The following is a 25,921-nucleotide window of genomic DNA, read 5'->3' as shown; positions in this document are numbered from 1 at the left end:
CCCCAGGAGAAATTTTATTCCTCACTAATGTATCCTTAGCATCTAAGAAGAGTGTCTGGGGTCCATGGCAGGTATTTAAATAATATTTAAGTAATGGATGAAAAGCATGGGTTGCATTTAAACTGGGACTTGACAAGGTGGAAAGATCAAGGGCATTGGGGATATTAGGAAGTTGTTAAGAATACAGCTGGCCATGGATTCATAGGAAAATATGAAGGTAGAGAGGTGAGGAGGCTGAGTAAGCTGGGAGCTGGGAGCTGGGTGGTGTTAGGGCGGGTCAAGGAATCATTGAGTGGGTGCAGAAGGAATAGGAGACAGGAACTTGTAGTAAAAGGGATGCTGGAGTTGGATATTCTACAGAAAAGAAGTATGAGTCAATTGAGTGATTATGAATTTTCTCAGAATGGTGACTACATTTTCCTCATCTATCTATCTTCTGTGGTCAGTACTGAGTTTGGCACATACCACTCAATAATTCATTGGTGAGCTGGGTGCTGTGGCTCATGCTCACAATCTCAGCACTTTGGGAGGCTGAAGGCAGGTGGATTGCTTGAGCCCAGGAATTTGAGACCAGCCTGGGCAATATTGCAAGACCCTGTCTCTGCAAATGAAAAAATTAGGTGTGTTGGTGCATGCCCATGGTCCCAGCTACTAGGGAAGCTGAGGTGGAGGATCACTTAAGCCATGGTGATCAGGCTTCAGGGAGCTGCAATCATGCCATTGCACTCCAGCCTGGGCAACAGAGTAAGACCTTGTCTCAAAAAAATATTAGTCCATTGGTAAGTGAAGAAACCCTGTTTCCAGACTCTGGGGACACAGTTTTATTCTGGTTCCTTGTATTTCCCAAATGCTGCTATGAGAATATGTTATTTATATGCCCTGTTCCTGTCACAGTCAATGCTTCCCCTCCATTCATTGCCACAGGGGACGCCTCCCTTCCTCTTACAGGATCCTGGGCAATGTGAATCAGGCCACGTGAGGGAGATAGAAAAACTTGCCTGGTGTTGCCCAAAAACTGGTGGCAGAATCAAGACACGGCCACTTCATTGGTTATAATAGCAGGTTCAACTACATTTCCTCAAATTCTCAATTTCTGACACTAAGATTTTAGACCTATTCTAAATGTCTCTGCAGGATTTTTGAATTTGCACTTTCCAGTTTCTGATATTTCTTTTCAACTAAATAGCTTCCTCCTTCATTGTTCCTACAGTTTTGCATAGAAGATCCAGATTAACCCTCTAGGTATCTCCCAATAACCTTGATATTCTCTGTTCGGTTCTATTCAGCAAGCTCTTATTGCATGCCTACTCTGTCCTAGGGCCTGTGCTGGGTGCATGAAGTCCGCAACTTAGCAATGTTTAACACAGGGACCGTGATGCAAGTGGAGAATTGAAAGCCAGGCCTTCTGCTCTGTGGACCCGAGCCATTGCCTCCTCTTAGGTCAGCTCAAGTCCTGCCTCTGCAGAAGCCATTCCACTGCCTGCTTTTCTATGTTCTTTCCCAGGAAATGGGTGGAAAAGACAAGCCCAGCCTCTCAGAAAAACAGAGTGAAATCTTCAGCCAACAAGAGAAAATAAACATAATCCCTGGCAATCTTGCAAAATTCATGACCAAAAATAGACCCAAAGCAAAACAAACACATCCCTTTACTCTTTCACTCCTGACAATTAAAGGGAGACCAAATCAGTCTATTTCAACAATTTTGATTCCATATTACACGAAAGATAGAAAGTCATGTCCACCAAGTGACCTGAAAAATATGGACACTTGCTACTTTTTCACAGAGTTTTCACTGTATTCTTTTTGTTCCTGTCTCTCTCTCCCTTCTGCCCACTCTTCCTTCCCCTCCCATCCTCTTCCCTCAGTGATGTTCCAGGCTGAACATAGCATACAGCAAGTGGATGATGTCCAAGGCAATTCCCAGGTCTAGAAATCCATCAAGAAGGCAGGATCCTGAATCATCTGCCCTTTTCTCAAAGTGAGAAACAGAGCAGTGAGACTTGGCTCTCTAGTTGTTTTTCTCCTACCCAGCCTCAAACCTGGCCATGTCTCAGAATTAGGCACTGGAAAAGAGAAGAAGCAAAACTCACTTTGGTGGAACTTCATACAAAGTTTCAATAGACATATTGCTCTTCTGACCCTAGGTTTGAAAAAAGTGGATAGAAGTTGGTGTATAGAAATAAGTAGAATTAGAAGTAGGGATAATTTTCTCCAATAGAAATATTTCATCAGTCTTTGGACTGTAGAGCAGAAACCTTTTGTCTTCATAGAACACTGAATATGTAAGAAAGCCAATTGATGACAACTGCTGATAGTGAGGGGAGACGGTAGGGGCGGGGGAGGGGGATGATGTCCTGGTAATAGTAATAGCCAATACCCTTGACAATGACACTAGTAGCTTAGACACTAGAGAACATCTGGTGATGGTGGCCTTTTCAGCATAGATAACAGTGTCCCCAGTATCTTACATGGGCTTTGGGATCTCATTAAGCAAGGAGCTGTAATATTTATAGATGAATGCCAAAAGAACATTATCATTCCAGTGAGTGAACATATAGTTGATAAAAAAAAAAAAAATCATGGCATACATTACAGTCACCCAGATGACTGGCATTGTCAACTGACATTGACAATTTCTAAAATTACTAGGGAGGAATATGACGGGACTGAAGGCCACTCAAAATAGACAGTGAAAGATCCAGAGGAATGCCATGTTTGTACACTATTGCCATCCTATGTTTATACCAAGATGACGAACAGAGCCAGGAAGCACGGATGTACTGTTTTGGATGAGGGCCACAGAGGCTGACATGTGAGCACTGCTTGCAGGTTACAAAATCTTATTCCCATGTAAGGAACTATGTTCATGTGCATGGCAGTGGAAGACTGGGAGCAAAGAGATAGTCACTGAGAGACCAAGCAGAGAATGGGATGTTTCTGTCTTTTATAGAAGCTGTGCAGTGGGTGGTGGGGAAGAGGGGTGTTGATCCTGTGAGATGATTTCCAAAGGTTCCCACTAGGTGGAAGTGTTGGTTAGTACATGAGTCAGCAAAGGTTTCTCAATGAACCTTTTTTTTTTTTTTTTTTTTAAAGGGCTGAATGGGAAATGCCACTTTCACAGATAAGAAGATGGGGATGGGGAGTAAGGGGTAGGGTTGGTGGTCAGGGAGGCAGTAACTTGGTTCGAGATCACCAAGGAAGAGCACCGTCCCATTCTCCCTTGCCTCAGACTTCTAAGGACAATGCAATGAGTTCAGATTCTGCTTCCAGTTATTTTTAACTTCTAATCTCGACTTCTACCACTGAAAACAAGAAGTGCCAGTCTGAGGCCTATTAGTTGTTTTGATGGAATAGATAGGTTAAGGGTCTTAGATGGTAGACCCTGTGGCTCCCCATTGCCTGTGGGATAAAGTTGAAATGCCATAACATGGCTTGTGAGACATTTTTCATGCTGCAGAATTTCCTTATTTTTACTAGTCTGTTACTTGAAGCTCCTTAAATTCTTCCATGGTGCTTTTTGGGTTCTGAAAACCTATGCCTTTAATAGGCATTGTTTCTTTGGGAAGCATCACCCGACCTATTTATGGAGCTTTGATCACCGTTGACTTCGTGGCATTCCTTTACATAATCTATACTGTGAGGGATTTAGGTCAGAGGTTGTACGATGGCCAGGGACCCAGAACCGCCACACATCTTCTCTACTAAATCAGTCAGGACTCTGTTGCTTGTGACAGAAATCCAATTAAGTCTACCCTAGACAAGAAGGAAATGTTTCTGGCCTCAGGGAGGGCATGGGTACAGCTGGGAAAGACTGGATGAGTGACAATTATGTTTTCTCGAACATTCTCACCGATTTTTCTATTGCTTTGAATGTCAAATTCATTCTTTCTTGTGAAAGACTGACTCTCTGGTGGGAGATGGGGTCCTGGCTGCTTTATGCTCATCTCTTACCAGCCTCACTACAGGAAAGGTAAAGGCTGTTTCCAACCAGAATTCAGGTTAACAACAAGGACTGACACTGGCAAAAGATGAACATATGCTCAAAGCAGGGCCAATCATTACTGTTGTTCCGATTGGCTTATCTTGGGTCATGTGCCCACCCTATAGACTCTGATTGACAACCTTACTCAAACTGCATGATTTAAGTCAGAGAGCAGAGTTTTTCAAAAGGAAAGTGTTCTTACCAAAAGAAAAAGTTTTTCTTTTCACTGGGTAAGGAATAGTGGATGTCTAGTCCCCTGCTCCCCAAGAGACATTTATAAAATTGAAGTCAGAACTCAGTGTCTCTGTTACTTGGCAGATCAGTGTCTTAGTCCATCTTGTATTGCCATAACAAAATACTATGGATTAGGTAACTAGGAAAAGAAACTCATTTCTTATGGCTCTAGAGGCTGGGAAGTCCAAGATTGAGGGTTTGCATTTGGTGAGGGTCTCCTTGTTACATACCATGCCAGAAGGCATCACATGGAAAGAGGAAGAAAAGGGGGCAAAACTCACCATTTTGTCAGAAACTAACTCTGATAATGGAATTATTCATGAGGGCAGAGCCCTGAGGACCTAGTCACCTCTGTTTATACCCCATCTCCCAACACTGTTGCATTGGTGATTAAGTTTCCAACACATGAACTTTGAGGGACATTCAAACCACAGCAGTCAGTGACATGTAACCTTCAACACAGAGCTCTGAATTAAACACAAGGCTGGGGTTTGAGGTTTTGGCATGGCTTGCTATCTACCCTCCACTCTCAAAGGCCATGGATTAGAAACCAAGATACTTAGCTAAACAGAGCTGAGCTTCAAACTGCAAGCAGGAAGGAATTTGGTGAAGACACTCAAATAATAAAGATCATGAAAAACTTCCTAGAGCTCTCATTCCAGTTGACAGAATGAGTATACCGAATCAGGGACCCCCTTATGGACCTAGCCTTGCATCAACTAGTAAATGAGACCCAACCAACATCTCAGCAATATCTCTAGGTGTAACAGGTCTTCCTTGTGTGTTGAGTGGAGATTAAGGAGATGGTTGGTTGGTGGGAGTGGAGGCAGTGTTTCCTCATCAACATTTACCTGCTTTGTGTTTTATCAGAACCGTGAGTTCAGGTTTATTGTCCTCACTCAAGGCTATAGTCAACCAGGAATGAGACCTCCTCCTTCACTTGGGCAAGTTTCTCCCTTCAAGGTAAACACTTAAGGGTGCTTCCTAGTACGACTGACTTTTATAAATTCCTGAGCCCAGAGAAATGGGCAGTTCTTCTGTTCGCTCTAGTCTAGAAGCTTCTGAAATAGATAAACCAACACATTTGGCCCAAGTTCATAGTCAGATATTGACCCCTCAATTTTATTTCTTAACTCAAATTGTTGCCTGCCATGGATAAACCTGTTTCGCTAGAACAGTGGGCACCTAAAGTAGCAAACATAGAATGCTCAATGTGAAAAATGTCCCAAACAAACCATATGAATCTTCTCCCTTTATTAAATTCTCTCAGATATTTAAGCACCAGTAATGAACCCTTTATTTGTTGCCATGAAGAAAATAAAATCTCCCTTCCCTTGGGAAAATGAAAATCCTAGATAAATTAAAGGCCAAAAGTCACTGTAATTTTATTTTGCTCAACCTCAGCGAGGGACAGTCTCACTGTGTTGAGTCTGCTTACTCCCCTAGCCCCAGCCCCATTCCTCATCTTTCTCAGATCATTTCCTGCACCTCTCTGCCCAGGAAGCTGGTGACTGCAAAATACATCACTGGAGCCCCCTTCCTAGCTGGCTTATCAGGTTCAGCCAATGAGAGACAGTGAGAGGAGATTGACAGGTGGGAAAAGAAGATGAGCTATTTCTTCCAGCTTTCTTCCTGCTTTGGGCCACATTTCTGGCAGTGGCTCTGTACTTGAATAAGCATAGATCTGTTCAGCAGCCCCTATTCCCCAGTTCTAGCACTGATGAACTAAGATAGCACTATTTCTTCTTCTTATGATTCAAGGGATTACCAGGTTCCTACTGATGCTAGCCTTGGGCGCCTCAACAACCTGGTTGATTCTCTTAATCCTGCCCACACCTCTGAAAATCCTTCCATTAAGTCCTTTTCCCTTGAGCCATTTGAGTTGCATTCTCTTTCCTGCCATGAGCTTGACTTTATACTCCCTAAGTACCTGGCACCAGGCAGCGTTGGAAGAGTGGGCCCTTCTCCAATGGCGGCATCCTGGGATGTCTTCCACTGGAGGGGATGGAAATTATTTTAGCACTTTCACTGTTAAATTCCAACCCTGAGTCTCTTCTGTTCTACTATTCCTAAGGGTAGTCTTCCAAATAAATGGTAGATCGAACCTATGGATGTCATAGCACCAGTTCTAGACCTATACCATCTAGGTACAACCATAGCATTTCCTAAACAAGTATAATGTTTCCAGAACACAGCATATATTACTGTCTCTAGCCTCACATTGCTGTTGCCAGCTACAGACACTAACACAGATGCAGTGCGATCTGGGGGAATTGAGGTAGACAAAGCAAAAGAGAAAATCTGGGCTTCAGTTTCATAGGATGCCAGTTGTGGTCTTTAATAATGCTGTTCACCAATATTGACCTTCTTCACTCCAGGCACATATTTTTAAAAAAAACCCTATTTCCTGGTTCCTGGTTGGTTGGGATCACATAACTCATTAAGTCCAAAATGATGAGCAGAAATGACTGGAAACAATGTCTATTTAGGACTGAGGATTTGGTTTTTGGTGGGAGGTTCTCCAGAGTGTTCTTTATGGGCGTTATGACCTGGCAAGTTCAAAATGGTAGATGCTTCACCAGCCTGAGTGATAATGAGCAGAATACTCAGGTCAACCCCTTACAGACACGAAGTATGAGAAAGAAAGAAACCTTTGAGCCGTCAAAATTTGGGAGTTGTGTTACTATAGTACAATCTAGCTTATCCTGATATAAAATATTTTTCAACATAGCAGATGTCCAGTAACCTCATTGACCTTTACCATTTGCTTCTCTTAAGCCTTTCAGAAGTCCAACTTGAATAACTACAGAAGCCAACTGTGATTCTGTGAAATATATATTAGCTCTTTTTCTCAGTTTTCAGACATATACATACACATCTATAGTTTCTAAAATCCTTGGAATCTCCAGAGTTTCTGAAGTGTCTTTGGTATACTAATGAGATGACCGATGGCTGAGTCACTTAAGTAGCTTCAAGGTTGGGAACTGGTCACTGGAAAGATCATGACAAGATTAGAGGGCTGGAACTTTTAGCTCCATCCCCAGCCTCCTGAGAGGGAAACGTGACTGAAGGTTGAGTTGATCACCAATGGACAATGATGTAATAAATCATGCCTTTATAAAGCAGCTTCCATAACAACCCAGAAGGTCCAAGGTCAGGGAGCTTCTGGATACCTAAACTCAACACACGGGGGTGCCTGGAAGATGTTGCCCAGAGAGGACATGGACGCTCTTCCCACATGCCTCGCCTTTGTGTCTCTTCCATCTGACTGTTCACCTGTACCCTGTGTAATCTCCTTTATAATAAATGGGCAAATGTAAACGTTTCCCTGAGTTCTATGAACCACTCTAAAAAATTAATCAAGTCCAAGGAGGGGCTTGTGAGAACTCCTGCTACATAGCCAGTTGGTCAGAAGTGTAGGAGGCAACCTACTTGCAGCTGATACCTGAAGTGGGGGGCAGTCTTGTGGGACTGAGCCCTCAGCCTGTGGTATCTGATGCTATCTCCAGATAGATAACATCAGAATTGAATTAAAGGATACCCAGCCTGTGTCTGCTGGATAATTGACTAGTTTTGTGTGAGGAGAAATCCCCACACATTGTAGTGACCTGTACTATTCTGTGTTGATTGTTGAGTAAAGGAATAGGAAGAACACCTTTGACTATTTCTGGTATCTTAGACTGCCCCTAGTTCATGCTTCAGAAACCCAGTGAAATACATCAGGACCTCTGCTCCACATGCTGCAAAATTTCGTCTTACTTTAGCCTTTGGATTCCCTAGGCCTTGGTTGATTTTACTACTCCAAAGGAAGCATAAAAATCCTTTTCTCTACTATATTGCCTGCAACATCAGAACTATAGCTCCCCAGGAGAAGCAAAAAATTCGTGAGCAGCATTTTGAGAATATATATATTTTTTGAGAGGAGGGAGGAGGAGTTGTGATAGCCAAAAGGCATTACGTCCACCAAAGATTAAAGGGCTTCTTTTGAATTACACTTGCTCTGGCCCAGATGAGAGCCCTGCCCCTCTCTATTTGGAATGAGGTTACCATGCAAGGCCTCATCGTAGGTGTAGCCACTTCCAGTCTAATGTCCCGGAGTGAGACACTCCCCTGACCCTAAAACTTCCAATACAGGCTAAGATCTAAACTCAATTTATGATCTTAGACGAGCTATACATCAAAGACCTCAACTTTCCAATATAGTGCTTAACTCCCAAATTCTACACATGTACTCACTTGATCTGCCATGATTATAGTTAATAGCTTTCGGTGGTATTTCCATGGGATTCCAGAATGTCAGTCATCCCTTCAGTTCACAATGATCCCTGGAGGAGGATAAGGAACAGGAACTGAATGAAAAGCAATTACTGCTGATTGTTAAGTGGAATAGGACCTCCCTGCTCTGGTATTACTCTTTGCAAAAGCTGGGTAGGAGGTATCAGAGGACATGACAGCCAGCTTTCAAGATGGCCCTCAATGATCCCCACTTATTGGTATTCAGGCTCTTGTGTAGTCCCCTCTTGCTTTGTACCAGGGTTGGTCTGTGTGAGCAATATGCAGCAGAAGTGATGGCACTCCACTTGTGAAATTAGGTTATAAAAGACACTGCAGCTTCAGTTTCGGGTTCTCTCTCCCTCTGGGATCACTGGCCTGCCAACAACCATGTGAGTGAGCTTGGGACAGATCCTTCAGGCCTGGATGCTTGAGGTCCCAGTCAACAGTATGACTGCAGCCTCCAGAGCCTGGACCAAATTAAGCTATTCCTGAAGTTTGGATCCTTAGAAACTAAAAACTTTTTAAATGGACACAATTGTACATATTTATGGGGTACATAGTGATGTTTGTTGTTTTAACCTGTTAAATGTTGAAGTATTTTCTTTCATAGCAATAACTAAAAGGCCAATGGCTCTTTGAATCCTGGGACCTTCCCAAGCTTCTGGTGGCTTTATTGTACTGGAGCTTGAACCAATATTCAGCCTCTTGGCTATGCATTTGGGATTGAGAGGTATGGCCTTGGGGACTAGTAAGCACGGTCCACTTTTTTTAGGTGCAGGAGGTCAAGAGAATAGGAAGAAAATGGGCATGTAAACAGATCTATGATAGAGGAAGGGGGTTTGAGATTTTCATTTTTACATATACCTATACTAATACTGATCTTTTCTGTATAGTTTTTGTTGTTGCTTCAGCTGGGCCTTGCCCGTCGTACAGACAATGCCTCACTCTGTCACTCCCAAAGGTACCTACGTACATGCACAGATACAGAATGGGAATTTTTGCTTTGTAATTTGGAGAAGCAATTTTGGTTGGGGTGCAAAACTCAAGAAGAAAGTGTAACAAAGGTAGTCTGAGGTCTAAGTCCTGTCCAGCCTCAACAGAGAGCCAGCAGTCAGACCTGCTCTTCAGGAGACACTGATACACAGAGCAAGGCTCTCGAGCCTCTGGGCCCAGGAGAACTGTTCTGGAGTTGGAGAGGAGGATTTTCTTCTTCCCCTTTCTGCTAGAATCCAGGAATTTGGGTATCTCTAGGATGGAAAACCTAGTATACATGCCCTGGGTGCATACCTTAGGAGGTGGCATGCCCTACCCCACCCCCCACCGTAAGTCCCCAGAAACAAAGCAGCTGAGACCCACCCCAAGTTAAATTCCCCCTTCTCGAAGTACCTGGAGTGTTTTTTTCCTGACTGGACCTTTGTTGACACAGACCCCATTGCCCAGGAAATCAGAGGAGGAGGAAAATGAAGCTAATAAACATGAGACTCTAGAATAAAGTAACATAGAACTGAGATAACTTTTACGTCTTACCAGGAGCACATACTGTCCATATAGTTCTGGGCTTCCAGCCACCTGTCCCGAGTCTCCAACCTGGTCTGCTCCAAGCTGTAGGCATATGTCTGAAAGATTAGCCCTCTCATTGCATGGCGGAGTATAGGAGCCAGAATTGGGAGATGGTTTCAGAAAAGCAGCACTTCAGGCAGAAAGTGCTGCACACTTGCAAGAATGCCTTGCCCTGCCTGTTTCAGTATTTCTACAAGCAATGTCCCAGGTGAGGATTTCCTTTAAGGTAGGCCAAACCTATGTTATGGAAAGAATACAGACTCACCTTGAGTATTTTTTCCTGGGAGGTTTGAAGCATAAAGAAAAATAAGAATTTATAATACATGAAGCAAACAATTATTGGCTCCAGGAAAAATCAAACGAAGCAATGGTTGGTTTCAGTGCAACTCAATTACCTTTACATTTTGGCAAACAGCCCCTATAGGAAGCCTATAATTTTCTTTTTAAAAAGATTTTTTTTCTTCATATTAATTTTCTAAAATCTGAAGTTGAAAATGAGATACCAATACTAAAACCCACTGATGGTTCCTTGGTATATTTGATTGGATGATACTGATTTTGTTGGGTTTCTAATGTGGCCATATTGCACACGAGGAGAATCACGTCTGTGCTGGCTGTAGGGAGGAGTTGGCCTCACCCCTCCCTGGGAGTGGGAACGTCTTCTTTTGCAGGTAAGATGTGATGCACTGAAGTGAAGGGAAATAACTGAGGTTGTTTCACTAACAATTTTCTATAAGCAAAATCTCCTGGAAGCAAACAAAAAGTTCTTGAGCGTTACCTTATGACATTCCATTGCATATGAACTTCTCAATAAAAAAAAGTTTCTTCAGTTTCTTTTTAATTTCCATGTGGGGAAAAATACACATGGCTATGATAATAAACATACAAATCCCAAAATGTATGCATTATAGTCAATAATGTTTTTTTAAAATAATATTTTAACTTTTATTTTAGGTTCTTGGGTCCATGGGCATGTTATATAGGTAAACTTGTCACTTGGGGGTTTTGTGTACAGATTATTTCAGCACCTGGATGCTAAGCATAGTATCTGACAGTTGTTTTTTCTTAACCACTCTCCTCCTACCCTCCCCTTTCTGATAGGCCTAGTATCTGTTGTTCCCCTGTATGTTTCCATATGTTATGATTTAGCTCTCACGAGAAGATGAGGTATTTGGTTTTCTGTTCCTGTGTCAGCTTGCTAAGGATAATGGACTCTAGCTCCATCCAGGTTCCTGCAAGGGACACAGTCTCATTCTTTTATGGCTACATAATATTCTATGGTATTAAACTATGACTGATAGGCATTTAGGTTGATTCCATGTCTTTGCTATAGTGAATTTTACTGCAATGAACATACGTGTGCATGTATCTTTATAGTAGAACAATTTATATTCCTTTGAGTACACACCCAGTAATGGAATTTCTGGGTCAAGTGGTAGTTCTGTCTTTAGTTCTTTGAGGAACCAGCACACCACTTTCCACAATGGTTGAATGAATTGACACTCCCAACAGCAGTGTATAAGCAGTCCGTTTTCTCTGCAACCTCACCAGCATCTGTTATTTTTTGACTTTTTAATAATAGCCATGCTGAAGGCTGGGTGCAGTGGCTCACACCTGTAATCCCAGCACTTTGAGAGGCTGAGGCAGGTGGATCACCTGAGGTCAGGAGTTCAAGACCAGCCTGGCCAACATGGTGAAGCCCCATCTCTACTAAAAAGACAAAAATTAGCTGGGCATGGTGGCACACGCCTGTAATCCCAACCACTTGGGAGGCTGAGGCGGGAGAATTGTTTGAATCCAGAGGCAGAGGCTGCTGTGAGCTGAGATCGTGCCACTGCACTCCAGCCTGGGCGATAGAGACCCTGTCCCAAAAAATAAAAAATAAAAAATAAAAATAAAAAACCATTTTGACGGTGTGAGATGGTAAGATAGCATTTCATTGTGGTTTTGATTTGCATTTCTCTAATGATCAGTGATACGGAGTTTTTCATATGCTTGTTGGCTTCATGTGTGTCTTGAGAAGTGTTCTTTCCTTTGCTCACTTATTCATGGATTGTTTGCTTTTTGTGTGTATGTTTCAGTTCCTTGTATTTTCTGGATATTAGGTCTTTGTCAGATGTATACTTTGCAGATATTTTCTCCCATTCTGTACGTTGCCTGTTTACTCTGTTGATAGTTTCTTTTGCCATGCAGAGGTTCTTTAGTTTAATTAGGACCCACTTGTCAATTTTTGCTTTTGTTGTAATTGCTTTTGGCATTTTTGTCATGAAATCTTTGCCCATTCTTATGTCCAAAGTGGTATTTCCTAGGTTCTCACAGAGTTTTTATAGTTTTATGTTTCACATTTAGGTCTGTAATCCATCTTGAGTTGATGTTTATATATGGTATGAGGAAGGAGGTTCAGTTTCAATTTTCTGCATGTGGCCAGCCAGTTATTCCAGCACCATTTATTGAATAGGGAGTCCTTTCACCATTGCTTGTTTTTGTCAGTTTTGTCAAAGATCTGATGGTTGTAGGTGTGTGGCCATGTTTCTGGGCTCTATATTCCATTACATTGATCTACGTGTCCATTTTTACACCAATATCATGCTGTTTTGGTTACTGCAGCCCTTTGGCATAGTTTGAAGTCAGATAGCATGATACTTTCAGCCTTGTCCTTTTTGCTTAGGACTGCCTTGACTATTCAGGCTCCTTTTGGTTCCATATGAATTTTAGGTTTTTCTAGTTCTGTCAAGAATGTCATTGGTAGATTGATAATAGTATCAAATCTTTAAATTGCTTTGGGCAGTATGGCCATTTCAACAATATGGATTCTTACTGTCCCTGAGCATGAAATGTTCTTCCATTTAGGTCTCTGATTTCTTTGAACAGTGTTTCGTGGTTCTCATTGTAGAGATCTTTCACCTCCCTGGCTAGCTATATTCCTAGGTATTTTATTCTCCTTGTAGCAGTCATGAAAAGGATTTCATTCCTGATTTGGCTCTTGGCTTGGGTGCTGTTAGGGTAACTGAATGCTACTGATTTCTGTACATTGATGTTGTATTCCAAAACTTTAAAGTTGTTTATGTGCTCAAGGAGCTTTTGGGCTGAGACTGTGGGGTTTTCTAGATACAGAATATCATCTGCATATGGGGATAGTTTGACGTCCTCTCTTCCTATTACATTTGGATGCCTTTTATCTTGCCTGATTGCCCTGGCCAGGGCTTCCAATATTTTATATACTTGCAAATGTTGAGATAAATGTCAATATACTTCAGCCTTGTACTATGTGTGTATATGCAAAATTTTGTATGTGTTTATTTTGCTCATTATTAAAAGCCTATGACTTCATGATTATATGGTTTGGAGGACTTAACTCTTATTTGTGGATTTTATATATGTCTTTTCAAATTTTTGCCAAAAGTTCTGCTGTTATTGTTTAAGGAGATTAGTCAGGACATTGAAATATTAAAATGTTTTTAGAAATTGAGAAAAATGTACAAGAGTAAAGTCATAAAAATACTCTATTTTTGGAGACACTCTTGCTCTGTCACTCGGGCTGGAGTACAGTGGTGCTATCTTGGCTCACTGCAACCTCCACCTCCTGCATTTAAGCAATTATTCTGCCTCAGCCTCCCAAGTAGCTGGCATTACAGGCATGCACGGCCACGCCTGGCTAATGAGCCACCATGCCTGGCCTAAAAATACTTTTTAAATCATGCACTGGAGATGCTTGGAATATTAGGGTAACACAAAACTGATTTTCCATCTGACAATGACTTAAGCACTGAATATTAGCACTAAACTTTTAAGAACACTTATTATATTGAATAAAAAAAGAAATATCAATTTAATTAGCTGTTTAGCCACTTCAGTTTTACCTTTTAGGACTCAGCTTCCTCACCTATAAATTGAAAATCTTAAATAAGATTTCTAAGGCCAGAAGGAAAGAAGGGTCTGTTTTTCAAAAATTCTTTAATGTCTGAGAAAACCCAGGTTCTCAAAGTCAATCATGTAACTGCTTTATCTTTACTAGCTATAGGTCAGGTCACTAGTTCTCAAAGTTGGCTGAACACTGAAATCACCTGGGGAGTCTTAAGCCAGAATCCAGGAGTGAGATCTGGACATTAGCCAGAAGGTTTAATTGGCTTTGGGTGTGACCTGTACATTGGGAGTTTCAGGAGTGCTCCAGGTGATTCAAATGTGTAGCAAAATTTGAGAACCACAAGTCTAGGTCATGTATTAAAATCATCTAGGTTGCTTCTTAAAAGTGTAGCTGCTTTCTTCCTCTCAACCTTCCTCTGCCGTGTTCACACCTTGCTGGCTCCAGCCTCTGTGGCACATTCCAGCCCTCTAGCCTGTGACCAACAGAGAAAAAAAAAATTACATGTTTTCTTTCCCCATAGATACCTTGAGGTGAACAAAAAAATTAAATTTTAGCCATGAGGGAAATCGTGCATATCCAGGCCAGTCACTGTGGCAACCAGATCAGTGCCAAATTCTGGGAAGTGATCAGTGATGAACATGGCATCGACCCCACCAGCACCTACCATGGGGACAGCGATCTGCAGCTGGACTGCATCTCCGTGCACTATGATGAAGCCACAGGTGTAAAGTATGTTCCTCGTGCCATCCTGGTGGATCTAGAACCTGGGACCATGGCCTCTGTTTGCTTAGGTCCTTTTGGCCAGATCTTTAGATGAGACAACTTTGTTTCTGGGCAGTCTGGGGCTGGCAACAACTGGGCCAAAGGCCACTACACAGAAGGGGCTTAGCTGGTTGATTCCATCCTGGATGTGGTACTGTAGTGGGAAATCAGAACTAGAGAGATAGATAGGGTTACAGGAGGATTTATTAGGGTGTACAATGGCTCAGAGGACTTGCATCCAGAAAGTGTGAGCCCCGAGCAAAGACAGACAGACCCTTTTAAGTGTCTTGAGGTGAGAAAAATGTGAAGCAGGAAGTGGACTTACAGAAGCAAGAACAAAAGTAGTTAATCATGTGACAGGTCTTATATCTTAGAAAAGGTAAACATGTTTTGCAGCTCTTGCTTGTCTGCCTTGTGACCTTGCAGCTGCTCAGTAAGAAAAACAGGAACTTACAGAACTTACAAAATAAGCAAAGCAGAGATATGGTTAATGTTCCAGAGAGAGAGGCAGTTAATATTCTTTAACTTCAACTTTGGTTGGTGAGGGGTTGTGGGCGGGTGGGGGGGCTGGTTACCAAAAGCCTGTTTCAGCCTAACTTTAAACAGCAATTTTAGGTTATCATAATAATTTTCTTTTCTTTTGTCCCCCTCTTTGGTGCCTTTTATAGATGGATTTTAATAGAAGGCACCACTATCATTTGTTTCTTCCTGGGTTGGCACATATTTTTCCTTGGGTAGAGGCTGATATTTAGTTAAGGCCATTATTTGGGTGGTAGTATGTCTGGCCACAGTTGCTTCTACAGTTCACTGTATATTCCTGAATAGAAGAGGCCGAAGACAAGGAAGTACTAAGCATCTGCCAAGGATAAGTATAAACCCTCCTATATTAAGGTTTTAAATCCATTGAAAGATGAAAACCATCCTCTGAAAAGGGAGTCTGGAGACCAACCTTTCCAGGTTTGAACTGGAACATGAGCTAATTTCTGCATCCTAGCAGTGATTTCCATGACAGATTGTCCATTATCATCAATTTCTAGACAGCAATTTGTTAAGTTAAACTTCCCACATACTCCTCCTTCTGAGGCCAGGAGGTAGTTTAGTGCTAACCTATTTTGATAAAGGGCATTTCTCATCTGTGTGGCTTGCACGGCCAGCAAATTCAAGGCCCTTGACGTTTCATTGGTTGTAACTTCAAGAACAGCCTGTAACCATATGATACAATTTATCACATAAATGGAGGTATGGTACCCCCATGTTTCATCCTCTGCCCAGGTGGCTGGACCATGGTACTTCATTCTCTCAGGAGGCCATTCATTATTTTTTCTGTCTCCTATATCTATACCCTTTATGTTTGTGTCCTTTTTTGTTGTTATGCTTTTCTTAGCTTTTTAAAAAAAATATGGCTCCATGGGCATATAATGTGGCAAAGGCATAGAGTCAGTAAAAATATTGACCACTTTTCCTTTGGCTGACAGCAGGACCCTTGTTAGAGCCATCAGTTATGCATTTTGAGCTGAAGTCCTGGTGGGTAGAGGCTGTGCCTCTACCATGGAATCCCATGTCAGTACTGTATACCCAGCTCAACAGACCCCGTCTGAGACAAATCTGCTTCCATCCATGAAGTACTCAGCATCTGGGCCACCAAGGAGGTGGTCTTTTAAGTCCCTTCAGCTGGAGAACACCTCATCTACTATGTCCACACAGTAATACTGAGGTAGCGGGTATTTTGGTCTATGGGCAGCAGAGTAGCTAGGTTTAGTGTATTTACAGTCGCTATAATGATGTGAGGATTTTCACATAAGAGTCCTTGATATCTAGTCATTCTTGGGTTTGATGATAGCTAATGATGTTCTCTGATCCATTAAGGTGGTAACTGTGTGTGCCACCTGAATAATCAATTTTTGTCCTAGGGCCAATTTGTTAGCCTCTTGTGACACCAGAGCCGTGGTGACTAACGCTTTGAAACAAGGAGGCCACCCTAGTGCCAACAGGTCTAGTTGTTTAGATAAGTATGCCACAGGTCGATGCCACGACCCCATAATTTGAGTTAGGACCCCTATAGCCATTCCTTTCCATTCACGGACATACAGAAAGAAGCCCTTGGTTTGATCTGGCAGTCCTAACCTTGGGGACTGAAACCAGGCCTTTTTGATTTTCCTAAAGGGTTTTTTGGTCAGCCTCCCAAAGGAGGGGCTCCCTTTTTCCCCTCTTTGCGGCTTCATATAGGGGTTTTGCCATAAGTGAGAAGTTTGGAATCCAAATGCGGCAAAAACCTGCTGCTCTTAAAAACTTATTTGACGCCGGGTGGTTGGGGTGAGAAGTGCCCACACAGCCCCGTTTTCGTTCACTGTCAAGTTCACATTTCCCATGACATTTCAAAACCTAGATATTTGACTCCTTCTGAACAGATCTGTGCCTTTTTCTTAGATACTTTATATTCTGCTTTCCACAAAAGGCGGAGGAGCTTCTTAGTGCCCTGTAGGCAGTCCACTCAAGTAGGGGCTGCAAGTAGATTGTCTATGCACTGCAGCAGGATGCATTTGTCATTAGTTGGGTCAAAAGTTCTGAGATGTGATGCCAGCACTTCTTCAAAGATTGGAGGGGAATTCTTGAACCCCTGTGGGAGCCTTGTCCAAGTGTGCTGTGTTTCATCCCCATGAAATGCAAAGATAGGCTGGCTTATTGGTGCCAGCTAGAGACAAAAGAATGTATTTTTTAGGTCTAAGCAAACAAGCCAGGTTGCACTAGCTGGTGTTTGTCCCATTAAGGTGTATGGGTTGGGCACCACTGGGTGGATTGTCTCCATAACCCAGTTTATAGCACACAAATTCTGCACTGGCTTGTATTTACCAGACGTACCAGCAATAAAGGAATGTTCCAAGGTGACCTGCATTTAACTATGATTCCATGCTTGAAAAGCTGGTCTATATGCTTTTGAACACATCAGATGGCTTCTATGAAAATTGGGTATTGGCGAACTCATACTGGGGAGGCTTCCAGTTTTAGCTCTACTAGGACTAGTGCCTGATTTACAGCCAGCCCTGGTGGGTTGTCCTTTGCCCACACTCCAGGTATTTTAGTAATTAGCCCATATATTTCAAGAGGTTCTGGCAGTCTTGGCTTAGGTGGTACTTCTGCATAGAGTCTCCACTCCTTGGCCTTTGGGAGTGTGAGCTTTAACACCATAGCCTTTGGCTGACTGAAGTTCAAGGATATGTTTCCTTGTGGCCCGAAGGAAATTTGTGCCTGTAGTTTTTGGAGTAAGTCTGTTTCTAGCAAGGGGACTGAGCAGTGTGGGAGGTACAGAAAACTTACGCTGACTTCCCATCCTCCAATAATGCACCTCCTGGACAGACAGAAAGGCCTCTTTTTCAGATTCTGGTTGCCCCAATAATAGTTGTATAATTCTTGGATAGTGGCCCTAGAGGTCGGGTCACTACCGAGTATTCAGCTCCTGTATCTACCATAAAGTCCAACCATCGGTCCCTGCCTCTATTAAGACCATAGGCTCCTGGGGACTGAAGAGATGGAGCCTGGTCTGCCTCAGTCCTCACAGCCTGCAGCCTTTGCTAGGCTGATCAGGTGAGTGTCTGGTTTTAGAACATAATGGCTGGCAGCTGATGGCTCTAGCCAAATTCCCTGGTCACAGCTATTTCCTTTATCTTTCTGTGGACATTCATCCTTCCAGTGTCCTTTTTGCATAGTGCACATTGATCCCTTTCCAGCCTAATCTGGCCTTCAAATCTTGGTCTAGCCCGACCTCTTTCACGACCACGACTGCGTCCCCTCATTATGCCAGTCTCTTTCAACCAGGGCTGCCACCAACAGCTCAGCCTTTTTCTTAATCCTCTACTCAGATTCCTTCTTTTCTTCTTGCTCACAGTTGACATACACCTTGGTAGCCACCTCTATAAGCTCAATAGCATTTATGCCTGTGAAACCTTCCCATTTTTGAAGCTTTTGCTTAATGTCACCTTGTGCCTGGCCAACAAATGAGATACTCACCATGTGCTGATTTTCAATAGCCTCCAGATCAAATAGAGTATAGAGCCAGTATGCCTCACAGAGCCTCTTATAGAACTGACTTTGGCTTTCATTAGCCTTTTGTAAGGCCTCTGAAATCTTTCCTATTGTCATGGCCTTCTTCCCACCTGCTTTTATTCCATTTAAGAGTGCTTCTCGGTACCCTTGCAGGTGTTGGAGCTCCCCTGCCTCATTTGGGTCCCAGTTAGGATCTGTCTCTGGGAACAACTCCTGGGCATAACGCCGGACATCATTTATGCCACCTGGCACATTGTTCTCTAACCACCGGAGAGCTGCTTGTGTCACTCTCCAGTGCTCTTCTGTATTAAGCAGTGTCAGAAGGGGCTGCTGGCAGTCTGGCCAGGTGGGGTTATGAGTCAGCAAAATGGGCCTCATCAAGTCTGAGAGCCTGTGGCATCTCCATATGGGAGGAAGTATGTTGTTGCCAATTTAGATGGTTTGACATAGAGAAGGGCTGGTAGATGAAAATCCGCTGCCCTCCCCCAACCTGGCCTTGTTCATTGTAAGTTTGTGCTCAAGTCTCACAGAGGGGCATTTGTAAGACTCGTGTGCTGCCAGACTGGAGGTGGCTTGCTATATCACCTTGTTTTCCCTCTTTAGCTTTCACAGGCAGGGATTCAGGCTCTCCCCTGTGGGGTGATGCTGGAGACATGCTTTCCTCTGAGCCCGATTCCTCAAGGGCCATTTGCTCTGTACCCTGTCCTAGCCCTGACAAGGGCAGGTGTATTGGAACATAACAGGAGGAACCTCTTTCCTCTGGAGGTGCTTGTAGGACTGGCTTTTCCTGGCTCTCCTGTTATTTTTTCTTTTCTTCTGAGGTCCCTGGCATAATTAGCTTTTCTGTCACCTTAAGCTCATCCTCGGCCTCTAAGGCTTTACAATAGTTTGCCAAACAAGGCTATAGCCATTTGGGGCGAGTCTGGATCATATTTAATCAGGAGTCAATGTATGTAAATTGATCTGGATGCCAAGGCTATCCTCGACTCCACTTACCACCCGAAATACATGGCCAACTGCTTCCCTATCTATTGTTCCTTCAGCTGGCCACCTGCATTAAAAGAAGGCCATTCTAATTCAGAGAGTTCTCAACCACAGGGGGGTCACTTTAACTCCATAATCTTCTCCAAAACCTTTCTTAAAATTCGTTAACATGCACTCCAATGGAGTAGGTTTCGACAATTTCCTCCCATTCCTCCCTTTATGATGCGTAATCACTCAGCCTTTTGTGTCATACTGACCAGACCTATTCCTATTATGGGAGTTTCAGGCACCACTTAGCTAGGAGAATACATTATTCCTGTTACGACTGCTGCAGTCATAAGGCAGCTCCCATCAGCCATATGCAGATCTGCCTAGGCCTGCTCAGTCACACACTTGCTTCGGAGCACAGTCAACACTAAGATCTGTGCCTCCCCACATCACACCCCGCAATGGTCCCTCCTGGAACTGTCTCTTTCACACACTTTCACACACCTCCTCACTCCCAGTACCTGTTCCTTAATTGGGGTGGCGAGCCACTCTCACCACCTTCAGTTTTTGTTTCCTTTCCTAAGCCAACTTAGCAAGCCTCTCTCATGTCCTGTGTAAGTGGGGGTGTAAGCTTCATCCGAATTGTTGAGCCATCCTCTCCACCCTCAGCCAATCTGGATCAAACTAGTAGTTAAACCCTGGGAGGCAATCAGTCTCCCCTTCTGTGTTTATGGGAGGGGTCCCGTCTTGGGGCCCCAAACCTTACTGTGGTTCTGAAGAATGCACACTGCTCCTGGAATCATCCTGCAGCCCCTTTTCTGGTTCTGTTGCACTATCAGGGAAGGGCACCAGGACATGGGAGAGTTGATCTCCTCTCCGGGCTGAAGTTTTCCCGTTGTTGCCTAGGGTCTTGGGTCTGCCCCAGCCCGGGCTCCAATCCCACTGGCAAAGGAGACAAAATCTGCCATCTCCAATCCCAGATGAACCCCCAGAAAATGTACTGGGAAATCAGGACTGGAGAGACCAATAGGGTTACAGGAGGATTAAGGTATACACTGGCTCAGTGGACTCGCATCCAGAAAGTCTGAACCCTGAACAGAGAGGGACACGCCCTTTTAAGCATCTTGATGCGGGGAAAAAGGTGAAGCAGAAAGTGGGTTTACAGAAGCCCAGACAAAAGCAGTTAATCATGTGACAGGTCTTACATCTTAGAAAACATGTTTGTAGCTCACGCTTATCTGTCTTGTTACCTTGTGCTACACAGCAAGAAAAACAGGAACTTACAGAACTTACAAAATATGCAGAGCAGAGACATGGTTAATGTTTCACAGTGAAGCAGTTAATATTCTTTCTTAACTTCAACTTTGGGGATTGCGGGGGCGGGGTAGCGGTGTGGTTACCAAAAGCCTATTTCAGCTTAAACAGCAATTTTAGGTAATCATAATAATTTTCTTTTCTTTCTCTATTTCAGTATGGAAGGAGGCAGAGAACTGTGACTGCCTGCAGGTCTTCTAGGTGACCCACTCACTGAGCGGGGGCCCAGGCTCTGGAATGGACACTCATCAGCAAGATCTGAGAAGAGTACCCTGATTGCATTGTGAATATCTTCAGTGTTGTGCCTTCACCCAAAAGGACACCGTGGTTGAACCCTACAATATCACACTCTGTCCAGTCGAGAGAAAATTCACACAGCACATTTTACATTGACAACAAAGCCCTCTATAACATCTGCTCCTGCACTCTGAAGCGGACCACACCAACCTACAGAGATATGATCCCCCTTGTCTCAGCCACCATGAACAGTGTCACCACTTGCCTCTGCTTCCCTGGCCAGCTCAATGCTGACCTCTGCAAGTTGGCAGTCAACATGGTCCCTTTCCCACATCTCCATACTTTATGCCTGGCTCTTCCCCTCTCACCAGCCATGGAAGCCAGTAGTATCGAGCTCTCTCAATGCCTGAATTCAGCCAGCAGATCTTCAATGGCAAGAACATGATGACTGCCTGTGAACTCCGCCATGGATGATAGTTTCCCATGGCTGCTGTCTTCAGTGGTCAGATGTCCATGAAGGAGGTCAATGAGAAAATGCTTAATATGCAAAAAAGAACAGCAGCTACATTGTGGAATGAATCTCCAACAACGTGAAGAACATAGTACGTGACATCCCATCTTGTAGCCTGAAAACTTTGGCTGTTTCTATTGGGAACTACATGGCCATCCAGGAGCTCTTCAAGCACATCTCAGATTAGAGGAAGGGGATCAGGTGGGGACAAGAGACCATCCTTGTTCCCTAAGCCTCCAGAAATGTCCTAATCCCCACCTTTTCTTACCCCTGAAAAGGAATTAACATCCCTGACTATGTAGTGGTGTATACTGCCACATCAGCATTTGAGTCAATCCCCAGAGGAGAGGGGAACCCTCCTCCATCTTTTCTGCAACATCTCATGTCTTCCTTCTGCTGCTGCTTCCCCCATCCCTACGCTTGATTTTGTTCTGTCCTACATTTGAGATTTATGTGTTAAACTTGTTTTTTCATATTGAAAAGATGACATTGTCCCAATAGCCAAAAATAAATGGAATTTCTTTAAAACAAAAGATAGGTGCAGCTATCCTGTCAGAGACTCAGATTCAGATTCAATGGGTGTGGAATGGAGTCCCCAAATCCACCTTTTAAACAAGTTCCTCCAGCTCTTGGGGCAGGGGATCTCAGAACCACAATTTGAGAAGCATTGTTTGGATGTCAATCTTTGGGCATTCATTTAAGTCTGGTTTTACTTAACTTGCACCATAAGGAACAGATTCTCTAGATTAGGATCCAGCATTGGGAAACTAGGAGGGTGAAGTGCATAAGGAGGCATAAGGAGCCAAGAGGCCCTTCCTTCCAAATACCATGGATTGAGATTTGCTTGAGAAATCAGGGCACTTTTAGACAACAGGTTTAGGAGAAAGAATCCTTCCAAACACATGAAATCCCCTGTAAAAGAGACACTCAGGTCTGAACCGTTTAGACATGACCACGGGAGAGCAGGGTCAGACCAGAGTATTTAGGGCTCTAGCTTCCTGTTTCTCGATAACCCTGGGTTCTTACATTGGAATATAAATATCGTCTTGCTGTAAAGTCTCTAGTGCAGTGTCCTTGACTCATATCAGGATACTCAGTGGGTTATGTCCTCCTGCTGCTCTGGTCCAATATAATCACCCAGTGCCCTTCTGTGTCATCCAGGGCACCCATTCCATCCAGGGCATCTAAATAATGGTAGAGAGGGCCAAAGGTCTGTGGTTGCGTGTAGCAGACACTGCTGGTACCCTGCCCAGGCTCTGTCAGCCCCTTCCATTTCAGGGCATGCTGGCCTGACTCTCGTTCACCAGCATCTGCTTCTTAGCCTGAGGACTTCCTCTATCCTCCAACAGTGGATTCACACATACACTAGGAGTCCTCAACTATTGACTGATGGGAGTTTGTGTTGGCTCCCTTGCCTCGTGTGTGGAATAACTCTGAGGCTTGTTTCCTACTGTGGCTCCCCGAATCCTTCAACAGGATTAAGCTCCAGGAGCTACAGTGGTGAGTAAGGTAGCCTTTGTTGACTGCTTCCTTTGTCTCACTCCCCAATCAGTTTCCTGGGATCACATCCAAAATAAACTACGTGCACTCAGATCTTAGTCTGAGTTCCTTCACAAAAAGATGCTAAAACAAAAACACTGGGATTGCTAGCTTCTTGTAACTAATCCCTGGTGTTTATAAATCAACTACTTCTGAATATTTAAATGTGATGCTCTTGGATAGAAATACACATCTTTCATTACAGAGAAAGTTCTGGTGCTGAGATACCTGAACTAAACATCTTTAATTGTCAATAATACTCAAAGGGGTTCTTGATCTTTAGGCTTTATAAAGAGAATGGTTGTTACAAATTGCAAATAATTTATGATATGGATACTCAATCATTTTTGGAACAAGTAGGCATGGATAAATTTAAAGTGGCTGGTAGGCTATTATATTAAGCTAAGTTTACACACCTTACAAGCTACAGATGCATGGCATGAACTTTGTATCATCAATTGCTGCATCCCTTACTGGACTCTTTTCTCCTTTCTGGTCTACATTATTTGTTGACCTTCCTCTGGGGCCATGCTGTTCCACAGCCTATAGAGACCTGTTTTAGATCCTCTCTATTGCAGTAAAGAAAACAGGTATAAGGTAAACTTGGCATATCCAAGTGATTACACACACAAATATATATTTAACACTCAGCTGCTTTTATGATTCTAGTCATATATAATGTGGTAACCACACACCTCTGATTTGGAGCACAACCATTTCCTTTTGATCCACTTTGTGAAAAGAATGGCAGCCCCCAGTAATGTAGCTCTTATTTTCAGATAAAAAGACAGCTTCCCAGCTACAATTTATAAATCTTACCTGTTGTGCAGGATATTAGGGAACATTTGCTGGTTGAACAAATGTTCAACCTCTGGGAGGTTCAGTCAGAAGCCGATATGACTCTGGTATCACATAACATGTGTGGACAACCCACAGGTGGGGTCTTTGGAGATATTCATTGTATTTCCTGTCTTATCTCACAACTAATTGAAAGGGACACCAGGGACATCTCAGTCGAGATCAAGCTATAAACTTTATTGTTGGGGGTGGTGACCCGAAAAATGTGACTTGGGTCTAAACCATGATCAAATTGCCAAACATCCTCCCTCCCCTCCTACAACCCTGCAAGTCTAACATTATACCCTTAGAGGGGAGATCTGGCCTACAGAGCAGAAGCACATGCCCAGGATCACTGGGTGAGATATACAGCCAGAGCATTTGAGGGACCCTGGTTCAGCTGATTAGTTCTACCCATGGTCAAGGCTATCATAGGATGTGGATGCTGCTTGTAAAGAAGAGAGTGAGGGAAAGCCATTCTGCCTAAGAGCACTGACATGTGTACCTATCCACCAGAGAAGCATGGCCTGTGAATGTCAGATTCCAACCTACTGCATTAAGCATTACTCTCCTAAGGAGGAGTGAGGGTGCTACAGGGTGGTAGATGTTCCTGAGCTCTCCTATTCCCACATGGAGGGGGAAAAGAGGTCCCTTCTGTGGACCATTTCTGTAGTTCTTCTGTGCTCATCACCCCTTGGAAACAAGTCCTCTGGTTGGATGGACTTACTAAATCTCATTCAAATCTTCCCAATTCTCTGCTATGCCATTTCCCTGTTCAGCCCACCACAATGCTGAAATTACCACTAGAGATTTATCTTAGTCAACTTTAGCTGGCATAACAAAATACTATAGGCTGGGTAGCTTAAATGATGGACATTTATGTCTCAGTTCTGGAGGCTGGGAAGTCCAAAGTCAAGGTGCTAGTAGATTGTCTTCCTGGTGAGGTCCCTATTCCTAACTTACAAAATTCTTTTTTCCTCATATGGGTGGAAGAGACTAGTCTCTTTTGTTCTAAGGATAATAATCTCATCACGGGTTCCACCCTCATGACCTCATCTAAATCCAATTATCTCCAAATACCATCACATTGGGGATTAGGGCTTCAACATAAATTGGGGAGTGGAGGATGCAAACATGCAGTCCATAACAAACCTCCTGTGCACGTTTTCTCCTCTACATCCTTCTGTGTCCAAGAGGCTGACCTTTACAGATTGCATCACCTGGGCTACTGTGCCATCAGTCTTCTGGTTGAGTTAGGCCAGTGGGAGGCAAGGGCAGGAAATCAGATGTTAGAAGGACATGGCAGTTGGGGTATCCCTCCCTCTTCCTTCTGGGAATGGTTTTGGCAGTGTCATTCCTCAAGAGCCACAGCTTGTTAGGTAGCCACTTTCCTGGCTCCAGTTCCCACCAAGCCCTGGTACACAGCTGTGCTACCTTGACCCTCTGGTCTTGGTGTGGTAAAGGCTCTGCTCTTGCCACTTCCTGGGTGCTACTGTCCCCTTTGTGGTTGGCTTGATCTGCCTACACTTAGAGAAGTAGCTCTTCCCTAAAACTTTCTTCAAGTGAACCCCATAAGTGTGCTGTTTCCTGTGAGAACCCTCATCCACCCTCTATCTCCTTCACACAGCAGCACAGAGTCACTTTTCTGAAATGCAAATCTGACATCACACCTCTGATTCACACACATCAGTGTGACTAACTGCCCTCAGGTTAAAATCCAACTCATGCCAGGCCCTGCATAATCTGCTTATTCTCACATTTCCTCTTGTCATTCTCCCCTTTGTTCTTTTCT

At 43.5% G+C, this 25,921-nt stretch overlaps 1 pseudogene; it reads left to right on the top strand.

The window, feature by feature from the left end:
• Positions 1 to 14,472: 14,472 nt before the first annotated feature.
• On the top strand, positions 14,473 to 21,940 carry LOC111543177 (annotated as a pseudogene).
• Positions 21,941 to 25,921: the final 3,981 nt, after the last annotated feature.

The sequence above is a fragment of the Piliocolobus tephrosceles genome, chromosome 5, assembly GCF_002776525.5.
Source record: "Piliocolobus tephrosceles isolate RC106 chromosome 5, ASM277652v3, whole genome shotgun sequence".
Lineage (NCBI taxonomy): Eukaryota > Metazoa > Chordata > Mammalia > Primates > Cercopithecidae > Piliocolobus > Piliocolobus tephrosceles.
The sequence above is the reverse complement of the archived record's forward strand: the minus strand, read 5'-3'. Positions and strand labels throughout refer to the sequence as shown.